Below are 15666 nucleotides of genomic sequence, written 5' to 3'. Positions count from 1 at the left end.
ATGTGTATAAAATGCCAGAAAGACACAAAAACAAAATAGTAACAGATGTCAGGAGACGGTATGAAAGAAACAATGACACCTTTGGATGTTACTTTTAATTTCACCACTCTTGGTGGTGTTACTTGCAAAGATTGGAAGAGACCTTAAATTTAGAGGTATGTTGGGTGGTAAAAATCAGGAAGCAGAAATTAAGTTGATGACTTTATTGATTGTCAAATTCATTAGAATACTTGGACGTTGAATACATACGTGCAGATAGCCTGCAAGAGAGACCACCAAATTCCCCTATATTGTTCTCTATTTATACTCTTGATCAAACAACTCTGGTTTCTTCCCTTTGTTGTTCTCCAGTTGATATAATATTGATGCAAGTACTTTTTCTCATCCAGAAGACATTCTATTTTTGAGAATGTTCAGAAGTATTCTGTACAAACAATCCTGTAGTTTATCAGTAACTCTATTGCTTCCTTTTTCTGTTTTTGAGCCTTGTGGGTCAGTAAAATTATTTTCATTTATTTGATCACTCTGTTGTAATTATATATAAAAATTTAACCCTTCAGTTACACATTAATTTTGAAACATGAATTTGAAAAAAAAACCTTTAGAAATTCATGTCTTCCTATCAGCTAGCTATGACTGGTACTTTGGGAAATACATTTAATACTACTTTGTCCATTTCATCCAAACTAAGGATTATAATATTTTAATATTTCTTTTAGTTTTCAAACATGATAAAGACATTTTATAAGTACCTCAAATTGACTTAAGCACCTTAACTCTTCTCCCTGCTCATCTTATTCTCTCAACTTTATCACTATGCCTCAGATGCCTTCTCATTATGGAAGATCTATTTACCCTCTCTTCCCATTTAGTGAGTTCCTCCTGGAGCCTCCATTTTGAAGAGTAACACAGGCCAATCATCCTTAACTGCTCTCCTTGCTCTTCTGCTTCTTTAGATTTCATGACCATGCCCACACATGTGTATGTTCCCCTTCCTCCACCTTGTTGGCTCCCTTTTATATGTTGTCTCACCCAATTAAAATATAAGTTGAATGATGTTTATTTTTCTTTATGCTGATTCTTGAGTGTTGATTGTCGCCTTTTCCTCCTCTATACTCTATTCTTAGAAAAAGCCATAGATTTGAAAAAATAGATGGTCGTTCCCAGAAGACGATCCCCAGTGTGTATGTAGATTTGTGTGAATGTTAGGCCCAAAATACAGAATGCACGCACTCCCTCCTTTTTGCAATCACTTGCCTCCTGAGTTTATTCCTTCACTCTAACAGAGAGGATATGTGAGAAAAGAGAAGTGTCTGTGCAACCAAACCTTGGAAAACATTTACACTTCGCTGACAAAAGAAAAATTATGTTAGAGCAAGGGAGACAGAAAACAAACTGTCAGAAAAGCAGGATAAAACTTATCACTCGTGCCAAAGAGGATGCGTCTAGGAAGGTGTAATGGGAATGGGAATTTGAAGATCTTCCCTGTCCCTTAATAAGGCTGGGGGTGGGGTGAGGAATTTGAAGACCTTCCCTGCTTTGAAAGTAAACTCTGCCCCCAATAGGCTGAATGTAATCACATGGAGTCTGTGATGGGAGGAGTTTGCTAAAGGGTGGAACAGAGCCCACAGGAAGCTTCCCTGCTTTGAAGATAAACTCTGTCCTCTAATAGGCTGAATGTAGTCACATGGAACCTATGGTGTGAGGAGTTTGCTGAAGGATAGAGTAGAGCCACAGGAAGCTGGGAGTTAGAGCTAGAGAGATGGTGGGAGAGCTCAGGCAAGGAGATAGAGATGTTTGTGAGTAAATATTGATCTTATGTTAGTTTGTGGGAAGGCTAAAGGATGGCATGGCTCTTTGCTACACTGTGGTGCATGCATTAACTTTTATGTTGCTTTGATGGATTTGGTTTCCTGGTGTTGGGATTTGGTTTTCTGGTGTCTGAATAAGTGTTTTGATTCTGTCCTCTACATGGAGAATCTGTTATATTTTTCAATTTAGCACTATACTGGAATATTTATAGTCGTGGTTAGTGCTGTAAAATATTGCACTGGCACTACAGAAGGATGGAGGGAAGTGGATGTAAGCATCAGAAGCTACAGGGAGAGCAAGTAGAACAATGACAGAAAAAAGGATAATGGATTTATGATGAGGTCTGAGAACTCTTTAGAACTCCATAGGGGCAAACATATGATAATTGGAAGTGCAATGCTATGTCAATTTAGTTTATGGTGCCTTTGTCTCCCCCCCCCCCATCTGAAATTAATTAAACTAATTTGTACTGAAAAAAGTGTGGTAGAACCAGTTTCTTTTATCCAGAGGTTACACAGAGCCTAACTCCTCACCTATATATTAAATATCAAATGTGGTGAATTACTTCAGACCCCTGGAAGATCATTTAATTTATAATTGTTTGTATAAATGTCCTTATCTTTCTTCTGGAAAACAGAAGGCACTTCATAACTGCCAATCCAAAATCTCAGATTTTTAAAACACTAGAGGAATCATATCCATTGACTAGTCAATCAAAGGTTCTTCATCTTCTCAGTGTTGAAACTGGTTCTTCTCCTAGTTTTATAATCTGATGTGTTATTCTCATGGATTCTATCTATATACTGAATTGGAGAATTCTCTAAGAACTGTTCTGAGTTTAACTTTTAGTATAACTAATTATTATAATCTATCTTCAAAAGACCTTTAGATAGTTAACCCCTTAAACTTTAAGGTCAATGAAATTACTTCATTGGGGACTTTCACTGAAAGTAAGATCTATTCTACTAAAAATAGTACTTCAATAATCTTAAAAAAAAAGCCCACCAACAAAACACACCTGATTTCTTCAATACATGAATTTTTTTAATGTAGACTTCCTTCAGTTTTCTTTATTGATGCAGGTAACAACACCTCCATCACTTTGTAGAAAGTTTCATTAGTTCATAATATTAAAAAAGACATCACCTAACAGGTAACTATTTGGCAATAAATCTTTCTTTACAGAGGTATACTGATTCTCAAATGACATTCTAATATTGACTCCTATCTAAACCCTTTCTAGGTTTTCAGAACCCATCATCACCTTCACTACTCTCCCAGCTCTGCTTCTGACTCTTCAGACTTGACCACTGTGCCTCAGCTGCCTTGTCACCTGGGAAGATCCATTCACTCTTGGGACTCTTTCTTCTTGTTGACACATTCTTCCCAGAAGGTTCCAAACCAGGCATCCATGATTTTCTCTTACATCCTCTTTTGACTCTGCAGACTTTATCATCCATGATGTCCCTGTGTGGTTATCTTCTCATCTTTCATTCCCCAACTCTGCTTTTTAGCTCCTTTTTATATATTGTCGTACCCCAATTAGAATGTAAGCTCCTTGAGGTAAAAGCCTATTTTTGGTTATATTCGTACTTTAGCACTTATAACAGGGCCTGGCACATAGTAGGCACTTAATAAATCATCACTGATGGATTGAATGACTCTTAAATCCCACATATTGTATGAATTGTAAGTCTTTTGATGATTACATTATTACCTTCACAACAACTCTAATATACCACATTCTTTCCACTCACACACTCACTACTACTCTAGGTTAGGTCCTCATCTCCTATTGCAATAACTTCCTAATCAGTCTTTTTGCATTGTCTCTCCTCTCCCCAGTCCACCATCCACACAACTGCCAAAGTAATATTTCTAAAATGTTGATTTGATTTTGTCACTCCCCTGCTCACTATATATTCTAGTGGTTCCCTATCATTTTTATGATCAAATACAGACTCACTTGTTTGTCATTTAAAGCTCTTTATTACTTCGCTCAAACCTACTTTTCCAGACTTATACTTTATTCCCCTTCAAGTATTTTACTACTCAGATGAACTGGCCTTCTTATAGTTTCTCTCACATGGAATTACATTTCCCATCTACCTTCCTATGCACAGGTTGTCACTTTATTTCAGCTTCTCTCTCTCCTCACCCTGCCTCTTACAGTCCCTAGTCTCCTTGGAAGCTCAGCTTAAGTACTGCCTCCTATAGAAACCTTCCTTGATCCATCCATTGGCTAGTACTGCCCCTCTCTTTGCTCCATTTCCTTGAATTTCATGTATACACACATCCATGCCTATATACACATACATGAATGTACACATATGTAACAACATATATTTGTGAAATATGTTTACAGATACATGTTGACACCTTTGTTTGAATATAAGCTCCTTGAGGGCAGGAAATGTTTAGTATTTCTTTATATCCCAATTGCCTAGCACAGTGCCTGTACAGAGTGAATGTTTAACAGATACTTCTTGATTAAATGATTGATTGACTTGCTTTTTAGCTATTTGTATGGGAACCATGGGTGTCCTTTAGCATTTTTGTAGGGTTAGTGAAATAACCTCTTGGCATTTTGATGGCTGCTTCCTCTACTTACCTCTTAGAGAAAAAGTACTTAACTTGGTCTGTGAACTGATTTTGTTAACATTATTTGTAACAGTATTTCAATATAGCTTTTCCTTTGTAATTCTATTTATTTTACTCATTTTTGTGCATTATTCTGAGAAGGGGTCCATAGGCTTTGCCAGACATAAAAATAAAATATTAAGAAATCCTGTTAGATTTTGAAGTTGGCTGCCATGCACTTGAATCCATGATTTGTGCCCAGGGATGAAATATTGAAGGAATTGCAGAGGATGCTAATCTATTTTCTATATTGGAAGATCATAACATTCTCAGTGCTCATGGCATATGGATGCCAATAAAAGTCTCAATATACATGGAAGGTATTAATATCATAACTTTGGGCTTTGATGGTACAAAATTTTAAAAATTCTAAGTAAACCTACCAAGCCTAATATATTATGGAAGCCATTTTGTTCAATCTATGAAATAAATTTAACCATAAGCACTTAATAAATGCATTTTTATTCATCTTTCATTCAGTTCCATCTTCCAGGAGTTTTGTTTGCTGATATAAAATGTTATACACAAGGAGCCTCCTCCCTTTGTGCAAGCAAGCTTCACAGAGATAAGATAAACCAGAAAATGTGGGAGACATCTGTGTCAAAATTTTAGAACTACATGCATAATTTTAAAATTAAGCACAGTTAGAATAATAGTTGACTCTGAAAAATTGTCACACAAAACAGTAACTTCCTCACAGAAGGTGTCTGAGACTAATTAAAAACACATTTTCCAAGTGAGAAATGTAGTGACTTGTTTATTAGGCAATTGTTTTGATCATTGACTGAACCAAATGTCTTTTGGTTAGAATGGAAATCTCATGTCAAGTAATATATTTCCAGATACTTGTATCAGAGTTCTTTGATTTGCCTGACTTATGTCAGAATAGCTCCCCTCTATGCCAGTATTAAAGACAGGAGATTTTTGGTATTACCCTGGCCACAGTACCTTGTGCACAATTTTCAGAGAGTCCAGGATCCCCTAGTGACCTGATCTTCTCAGACCAGCAGCCCAATTTCCTCCTGGCACCAAAGGCAGATACAAATAGCAGGAATCCCACTGGGTATCTCTATTTTCCCTGAGGCACAAAAGATAATACCTGCCTCCATTGTTCATGAGGTGGGGAACTAATCAAGCACTGCCTGCAACTAATACAGAAATCCCTTCTACAGATTTTTTGACAGTGTTCAAGCTATGTTTGAATATTTTCAATGATGAAAAACACATTACTGATGTTAACAGGATAGTGGAGTTTTGAAATTTTAGACTTGAAAAGGACCTCAGAGGTCTTCTAGTCCCAGGAATACCTAAGCAGAAATAATTTCTAAAAACTTTCTCAACATTTAGCTTCCAGCTCCAAGGACAGTACATATTAGCTACCAAACTGGCAAATTCTATTTTTTGACAGTTCTAATGCTTAGAGATTTTTTATTATATACTTTGGTTGTGCATACAGTGTTTCCCCGATAATAAGACCTATCCCGAAAATAAGCCCTCCCCTTACTGTATAAGATTCCTTTAAAATAAGCCCTCCCCTGAAAATAAGCCCTATTGAGATTGCTACTGTAGTGAAGGTGATCCCCTGAGCTACACACTACATTACAGTACCCTCTGTATGCACCGTCCCCCCCCCACCCCCGTGAAACGCACGCTGCGCTCCGAGCTGCATCCAATCAGAGCTGCAGCAGTGAGCACATCATCCTGTTCTTCCCCAGTGATTTGCTTGCTGGCACCATTGAGAGCAGTGCCGCAGAGGAGAGTTGAGGCAGGACAACAAAAAAACCCGGTATGTAAGCGGGAGTGAGGGGGCATGATGGAGGATAAAAAGGGCATGATGGAGGAAAAAAGAAGAACTCAGGGAGTATGATGGAGTGAAAAGGACTGATGGTCATAATTTTATTATTCTGTCTGTTTTGACCCCCAGACATGAGTACAAAAAGGAAGAGCTATACTGTTGAGTATAAGAAAGCAATTGTAGAGGAGTCACATGGCAAGAATCTTGCGGTTTTCTGTAAAGAAAAACTTTTGGATCTTTGAATGGTCAGAAAATGGAGAGCAGATTATAATAACCTCAATCAACAGGTGGATGAGGGAAAAGGGAAAAAGCGCAGGTCTGGATCAGGTCGGCAGCCCTTATATCCTGACTTGGAGATCCTCATTGGTGAATGGATTGCTGACAGGAGAGCAAAGGCCTTGGTTGTGCTCAGGGCTGATATTCAAGCATTTGCCCTTTCAATGGCACCAGAGTTTGAAATGGTCTCAGAAGGATTCAAAGCATCACAACACTGGTTGGACGGTTTCCTTCAATGGTACAGGTGTGAACTATCCCTAAGAAGATCAACAACACTGTTTAAGCTGGAAGATGCTGAAGTTATTAAATGTGCACTTGCATTCAAGTCCTTTATTGATAGGATCGACATTTCCAAGTACCAAACCTGCAATATGATTGCTATGGATGAAACTGCAGTGTTTATGGGACGAGGATCTCAAACAACAATTCATCACAGGGGTACAATGTCAATCTACATTCCCACCATTGGCTATGAAAGTGCACAGGTCACCTGTGTTTTGGCAATTCGTTTGGATGGAAAGAAAGCCACACCTCTAATCATCAGTAAGGGCAAGAAAGATAAGATTGAACGTGTATCTGGCATTTACATTCTTGAAACCAAAAAAGCCTGGTGTACACAAGCCGTTGTAAGAAAGTGGGTTGATTTAATGCTGCCACTTGTTATGCGAGGTAACCAAAGAGGTCTGATAGTCTGGGTTTCAGCCAGCATTCACTGCGCTAAAGAAATGAAGAACTTCCTTGCAGAGAGAAGAATAGATCAAGTAATGATTCCTGCAGGAATAACTGCCTATCTCCAGACCCTTGATATTGCAATAAAGAAGCCATTCAAGGACCATTTGCACATGGAAGTCAATGACTACATTGAAAATAGAATGGAAAGAAATCAGCGTGGAAACTTTGTGAAGCCCTGTCTGCAAGAAGTCGTGACTTGGGTGAAGAAGTCATGGGATAAAATTACTGAGAGCTGTGTCACCAAGGCACTACGAGAAGGTTACCTGGACAAGATATATTCATTTAAAGAGAGCTATATTGCTGGACATGACAGATTGGGTCCACTTCTTCTGAAGGAAATGGAGGCACAAGACATCCAGGACAGAATTCAGGGTATGGACACTTATGACGATGTTGTTGAAGAAGATGACATGATCATTATTGAATAAAGGTACATTTTTTTGTTCACATTTACCTGTTTATTAAAATTGCTGTCAATGTATGTTCATTAAAATAAGCCCTCCCCTGAAAATAAGCCCTCTGGTGTTTTTCTGTCCAAAAAAAAAAAAAATAATAAGACAGTGTCTTATTATCGGGGAAACATGGTAATTGTTTTCATGTTATTTCCTCCATTAGGTTCTGATTTTCTTGAGGTCGGGGACTGTCTTTATCTTTATATCCACAGAACTTAGCATGGTGCTGGGCATATAGTAGGTTTTAATAAACATTTATTATCTGATTATGTCAATTCAAGCTCTACTTTTCTATAACTTCTACCCAGTGGTCATAGTTCTGACTTTTGAGTCCATGAGAATAAGGCTAATCTTAATTCCTAGACAGCCTTTCAAATACTTCAAATACTCACATCCCTCCTAAACTGCTTCTCTAGGCTAATTATTCAATACAAAGACATATGCAAGTAAATGTATCAACTGACATCAAAAAACAAAACCTATCTAGGTTGGGTCCTCATCTTCTATTGCAATAACTTCCTAATCAGTCTTTTTGCATTGTCTCTCCCCTCCTCAGTCCATCATCCACACAACTGCGAAAGTAATATTTCTAAAATGTTGATTCTGAAGAAGGTATTAGTGTGATTCCCTTTGGAGTAGAGCTTAACATATCCAATAAGGGATAACAGAGAACTAAAAGTATTTGTGGCCTTTGTGAGCAGTCAACAAATCAGCCCAACCTACCACCCTATTTATGTCCTTGCACAAAAATATGTGCCACGACTGTTTATTTTCTCCTCAATGGAATACACTAATTACATTCTAGAAAAAAGGAGGACCGACTCTATGAATGGTATTTGTGGTAGATGAAAGGGAGTTTACATTCTCAGGCAGTCTTTAAGAATCTTCAAAAATGGTTGCTAATGTTTTGGGGGGGATGAATCAGGCAGAGCCAAAGAAAACTTGATTGCTTGTCTAGACCTTGTGACAAAGGGGATCATTTTCTCCAAGGGGGTTAGCAGGGATTTTCCTAATGTTCTGTGGGGGTGACTTGAAATTTCCCACCACAGATGGGAGGAGTAGTGGTGGCTTCCACTGGAAACCCTAACTGTTGCCTTGGCATCATGGGAATTTTCTGTGTCTTCTTAGTGGATGCCAGTCAATTATGAATCCATGCTATTTAACCATTACCTGAAAGAATAATAGCAAATCTACTCCTCTAATTTTCTATTTTCCTTCTGAAGAGTTGGCATAAATACAAAAAGGAACCATAATTTCATTTTTTACAGGAAGCTGAGATCATTCCCTCCTTGTTTTCCCTTCTGCACACATGCAGCTCTTACAACATACATTTTTTTTCTTTTCTCACCATAATGGGTCGCATGTGTCTTAGTGCTGTTTCCCATGAACTAAGAGTCTGTGAAGACATGAAATTATATGTGTGGGGAAAGAGACGTTTCCAAAAGTTCCAAAGATATGAGACAAAAGTTAGGGATGTTAGCTCTGTGGCTAATGAAGTGCCATAGAAGCAGGAATTAAGTGCACTTATTTGTATACATGTCTTCTCTCCTCTGGAGAGTCTTGGAGGTGCACTTGGATAAAGTGCCAGGCCTGAAGTCAGGAAGACTTGTCTTCCTGAGTTCAAATATGGCCTCAGACACTAGTTGTGTGGGCAAATCGTTTAACCCTGTTTACCTCAGTTCCTCATCTGTAAAATGCTTTGTAGAAGGAAATGGCAAACCATTCTAGTATCTTCACCAAGAAAACCCCATAATGGGGTCACAAAGAGTCAGATATGACTGAAACAACTCAACAACAGCCACTCCTCTCTATTAGATTGTCAGTTTTTAGGAGTGACTATGTATCACACTTCTCTGTGTCAAGCTCAGTGTCATGCACGAGGTAGGACCTCATTATGTTTATTTGATAAATTTCACATTAATTGACTGATTACATTATACTTCAAGCAACCATTGTGTTGTTTCAAAAGACATGGAATTCAGAGAAAATACTTGTATCTCCCTTGGAACTTTTCTGTGAGAATGATCTTACTATTTGTAAATTGCATCTTGACAGTGAATAAGCAAGCACACACTATTACTCAGGGTTTTAGATAAATGTGGGCATGTGGAATGGCATGGTTAGAGTTTGGAATGTGGGGTGGAGGCAGGCTGTGTATGTTTTGAAACACAGTGTTCATGGAGTTTTTGTCATCTTTAGTTATTTCCTCATTTACAGAATGAGCCCTCTCTTGACTACCAGTGATGAGTTGGATATTTGGGGGTGTGGTGGGTACAATGTCTGGCTGCTGGTGGGTTTTGAATAGAAGTTAGGAATGTAGTAAATTAAATGAGTAATGTAGAATGGAACCATTCAGAGGACAAGAAAATAGAACTTGTATATTAGTTACTGTTTATTTCCTAGGTAGGCTGTTGAATATGGAGCCATGGATTTAAAGAATGAAAGATAGGGAAGGACTCATAGGATCCTACATTTAGAGCTGAAAGGAACTTAGAGAATATGTAGTTCCTAACCCCCCCCCCCCAGTCATTTACCACTAAGAGGGTGTTAGGGTTGCTCTGGAGACCCCAAAATACCAACATGCCGGGTCCTGACAAATGAATTCGACTTAAGTCTTCTCAGCCAAAGAAAAGTAAAATTTATTAAAAGTTTGCTTGCATTAGAAACAGAATAAGTCTGTGCTAGGTCATTCCATGGTGCTCTCACTCTTCCATGGCATTCTATGGAGCTCTCACAGTGCTCTCACTATTCTATAGCATTCTTTGTAGCTTTCACTATTCTATGGTATTCTATGTTGCTCTCACATCTATGGCATTCTATGTCACTCTCACACTTCTATGGTGCTCTCCCACATGGCATTCTATGGCGCTCATACCACATTTTGTGAGATGGGGTCTTATATACAAAAGGTTGTGGGAGGAATCTAAGGGTGGTCTAGAGGAGGAGTTAATGAGATCAATGAGTGATTAAGGGTGGGAAGCCACCTGGAGACCACAAACAAAAGGGAGGGCTAGGCCAGTTCAAGGGTGGGAAGTGACTTGCCTCATCAAATGGGTTGATTTAATCAAGAGTCCAAGGGAGGTTACCAGAGACTGTACTTCAAGGACTCAAGGAAAGGTCAAGCGGACTCCCAGAGCCCATACCTCATCAAAAATGAGACAGATTAAATAATTTAGTTTTATCTATTTAGAACTGGAAAGGAATTGAGAGGAAATATAGTTCAACTCCTTTATATTGAAGAAACAGACTAAAGTGGTTTAGTCATTTGCTTAAAATCCCAGAGCAGAATAGTTGGCACTTTGCTCTAGGTCCTCAGACTCTAAAATCAGGACTCTTACTTGATTAAGGTCACATAGGTAAGGTCGTAGACTTAGGGTTCAAACTTAAGTAATCTGATTCCAGCTTCCTAATATGGAACTTCAGAGTTAAATCTGTACTCAGGATATGAAAATAAGAAGAGATCCTAGGATCTTATTCCGGGTTGAGAGTTTGGAGGGAAAGCTCTAGGATTGTCAAGAGACAACACTGGCTTGTGGAGCTAAGCAGAGAAACTATGTGGGCCTGGGGTCTGTGCAGAGCAATAGCAACCTATTGGAGATGATAATAGAACTCTGATAGTAAGAACTTGTCATTGGTGAAGATTTGAGCCATAGAAGAATGAGTGCTCAGGAAGAAACCAAGGGACCTAAACTCTAGATGTGAGCATGTTAGCAATAGGTAGAAGGTAAAGTGTGTGTGTGTGAAATGTGTCTATGACAATGTTGATGTGAGAATAGGACTAGGCATTATTAAGAAGAGGAAACATAGAAATATAGATTTTTAGAGCTGGAAACAACTTTAGAGACCATTTTGTTCCAAACTCTCATTTTATGGGTGAGGAAAATGAGGCCCAGAGAGGTTTTATGACTTAAAAAAACAACAGATCAGCTTTGTTCTTAATTTTCTGTATAAATCCCCCTTTGCCCTCTCCCCAAATCTAGGGAGTTAGGGTGGAACAAAGGGATGTCTCACAAAGGGCATTGGTGGTAGGGGAATGTCATTAAGGCAGTAAAAGATTCTGTGTAAAATGATTTGGAAAGGGTATGTGTATGGAGGATCATGTTCTCCCTCCTGCCTTGTGATGCTATCCATCACAGTGGCTGTTGGAGTGATCCTAGTGTCCATGGGGAGGGGAAATGACATCTCATTTTCCTGGATACAGTCCCTCTAGTGGTCATTCTGAGTTCCCTTCCCAAGCTGTCTGCAGAAGTGTGTTGCAGAGCTTAGAAGGCAGAGATTCATTTGTGGGGGCTAAAGGTCAGCATTTCCAGTAGCAGTTGTGCTCCAGGTCCCTCCAACTCAGTGTAATACCAAGCAAAGGCAAATTCTGAGCTTTGGAATACCAGCATAGTACCGGTAACTCTCCATTTATTCAGTGACAAATTAAAGCAAAACATTCACAGAACAGAGAAAATCAAAATACAGTGTAACTCAGTCATTTAGCAAGTTCTCACTTCAATCACAAAGTATCTCAATTCCAAGAACTACTCCACCCCTAGACAGTACATTCATTTAGTCAATCACAAAGTCTTCTTTCTATTCAACTGGAGATTAGTTTCCAATCATAAACAAAGTATATTCATTTGGTAAGTTCTCAATTCAATCACAAAGTATCTCAATTCAATCACAAAGTATAAAGTAAAAGTACCCCGCCCCTGCCTAGTACATTCATTTAGTCAGTCACAAAGTCTCTCTTCTCAAATGGAGATTAGTTTCTAATCATAAAAAAAAGTACATTCATTTGGTCATACACAGAGCACAAAAGTTTCCCACCCCTGGATCACAACTGAATTACAATTATTATCAGTTAACACCAAGCACCTTCTCAAAAGGGGCAATGGAGAGCACAAAGGCCATCTACCCCTAAGCTACAACAAAGTTAAGATATCATCACAGCACTCAATACCCAAAGAGAGGTCTTTTCTTCATCTTGACCCAAGGCAAGTTCTCAGCAATCTCTGTTCCTGGGGAGACAAAGCTTAACAAAGTCACAATATATATTGCCAGAGTCCTCATCAATTCACTCTCTGCCTTCAGAACAGTCTCAGGACCCCTGAAAACATTAGCAAGACCCTCTTCCAGGATTTCTGTACACATACAAGAAAAAATTTTTCTTCAGGCCTTCTGAACCAACAGCAAGTTTCCAGGAGCTCTGCAACAACAGCACTGTCCTTCACCAGCAGATGAATCTGGCAAAACAACACCAAAACAGACAGACAAAATACCAGCATCACAGCCATGCCTCCTCAGTTCTTGGCAGCTCCGGGTGGCAGCTCCAACTGGCCCTCAGCAGTCCCTCTCAGCAACTCTGGCCCCCAGCAATTCTCCTTTTTCTCTGCCTCCATGACACTGCTCCCCAAAAGTTCTTCTAGCCTCCTCTGCTTGGGCTTGTCTCTAAATCCACCTCACCAGCTTCTCCCTCTCTCTTCACATCAACAAGTTCATCCCACAAGTGGGATTCACAAGCTCTGGGTTTCAACACTCAACCTGAAAGCCAAGCCAATGTAGGGGGATCTTTAAATTCCATTACTATTACACTCAGGCACAACAGATTGTAAAGGCCGGGGACTTCAAGGAGTAAAGGATCCATGGGGCAGAGAAACACCAGGAGGCCAATCACTTTCTGCTGGGATCCCAGTCAGGTCAGAGATTTTGCCTAACTGGTCAGCTTCAGAATTTTCACAGAATAGAGGCTTCCTATGGAACATCTGCAAGAATATAGCCAATGCTCCACATGTCCACAGGTGTTGCATATGCTGACTGCAGGAGAACCTTAGGGACCTGGTACCAGAGAGTGTCTACCAACAGGTGTGAGTCCCATCTGGAAGCTATAGATCTGGGCTAAGCCAAAGTCAGCCAGCTTGACTGTTCTACTACTAGTCACAAGTATGTTTTCTGGCTTCAGATCATGGTGGACAATGCAGTTGGCATGAAGAAAGTCTAGCCCTTTCAAGAACAGTCTCAACAGATCCTTAATGGTCTCCAAGGGCCACCCTGGTGGAGGGGCCTTGTCCAGATACATCCTCAGATTTTGGTCCATGTGTTCAAATACCAGGGTCACCTTGGTTTCTTGGTCAGTTTGGGCAGTGGCACAGACATCCATCAGCTGGAAAACATTGGGATGCTCAAAGGCCTCCAGTCTTCTAAGGAGGGCTAAGTCCTGGACAGTGCTGACAGACAGGCCCCCTCTATTTCCTCCTCTGGTCAGAACTTTCACACTATTGAGTAACATGGAGTGGCCACTGTGCAGGTCATGGGCCTTGTACACTGTTTTTGATAGGCACCAACACTGATATCTGCCCCTGGTTCATACCAAGTAATGTCTATCCTGGGTTTCCTCTGGTGCTGGGGGCTGAGCCATGTGGGGCAGGGATGAACCATTATGATCTCTAGTCTAATAAGCATGTATTTTTTTTATTTCTTAACTATTTGTCCCAAAAGGCTATAACTAGGAGTGGCCAGGTGGCTCAGTGAGTAAGAGTGCCAACCCCAGAGTCAGGCGACCTGGGATTGGTTTCAGCCTCAGATACTTGGCACCCACACAAAAATAACTGGCCGTGTAACCTTGAGCAAGTTACTTAACCCCAAGTGCTTAAAAAAAGACTATAAATAAGTGCATACCCCTTTGACCCAGCAATATAACTTCTAGGGTTGTATCCCAAAGAGATCAGAGAAGTGGGAAGAGGCCCTGTATGTACAAAAATATTTATAGCAGCTCTTTTTGTGATGGCAAAGAATTGGAAATCAAGGGGATGCATCAATTGGGGAATAGCTAAACAAGTTGTGATATATGAATGTAATGGAATACTATTTTGCTATAAGAAATGAGGAGCAGACGGACTTCATAATAACCTGGATAGACTTATATAAGCTAATGTTGAATGAGAAGAGCAGAACCAGGAAAAATTTGTACACAATTATAGACACAACGTATGTATGACGACTAACTTTGATGGACTGGGCTCCTCTTAGCAATGCTAGGTTATAAGAACTCCAAAAACTCATGATGGAAAGAGATGTCCACATCCAGAGAAAGAACTAGAGTTTCAATGCAGATTGAACCAAACTACCTGCTCTCTTTATTTTTCTTGTTTTGTTTTGTTTCTTCTTTCCCCTTGTTCATTCCATTGTTTTTAATCCTTCTTTACAATTTTACTACTGTTTAATGTGAAGGTATTTGTAGATCCTACATTTGATTGCATGCTGCCATCGGAGGGGAGCAGATGGTGAGGGGGAGGGAAGAAAATTTGAAACTCAAAGGATTATGGAACTGAATGTTGTAAACTAAAAGTAAATAAATCGATATTAAAAATATTTTTTAGAATTTGGCTCTGGGGAGGCAACATTAAACATCACTAGTGGGCCTCATCTTACCTCACCTCACCCTTTTCCCACAGAGAATTTGATACCTCCCAGGAAGGAAAGTAGGAGGTTGAGTCTTCTATTCTTCTGAAAGGAGAGGGAGAGAGAGATAGAGGGAGACACCAGGCTAGAATTATATTTATCTCTTCCCTAAAATTATTGGTGTAGGGGACGTAATTTTCAGGTTCTAGCTAAATTGTTCATTGCTATTCCTTAATAGGGGAAAGGTTTCCTTGAGTTCTATATATAGGGCTTGACTCCCTTCCTACCAAATGTCAGTTCCACAATAAATACACATAGCAAATAGCAAAGCCATTTATCCAAATACATAGCAAAACAGTAATCAGAGAAAGTATGCCTAAGAGAATACATTCCAGACAACACATAGAGCAAATTAATTCTCTTATTGGGAATGAAATAACTCATCTCAATTGGGAGAGTCTCAGCTCTTATCCAAGAGGAATTTCCCTGAGGTATCTAGTCTATCATACTGATGGTAGGAACATAATAGAGAGTGCTGTCTCCTTTAATGTTGGTTTCTTCCTAGAGTCTTTCTTT

The 15666-nt window shown here is 39.5% G+C and overlaps 1 pseudogene; it reads right to left on the bottom strand.

The window, feature by feature from the left end:
• The window catches only part of LOC138143490 (cyclin-dependent kinase 4-like), a 67389-nt pseudogene extending 53262 nt beyond the window's left edge, over window positions 1-14127 (bottom strand).
• Between the last annotated feature and the right edge of the window lie 1539 nt (window positions 14128-15666).

Source organism: Petaurus breviceps, unplaced genomic scaffold (assembly GCF_028583685.1).
Source record: "Petaurus breviceps papuanus isolate PSGF00001 unplaced genomic scaffold, PetGlider_PUasm1.0 90639, whole genome shotgun sequence".
Lineage (NCBI taxonomy): Eukaryota > Metazoa > Chordata > Mammalia > Diprotodontia > Petauridae > Petaurus > Petaurus breviceps.
The sequence above is the reverse complement of the archived record's forward strand: the minus strand, read 5'-3'. Positions and strand labels throughout refer to the sequence as shown.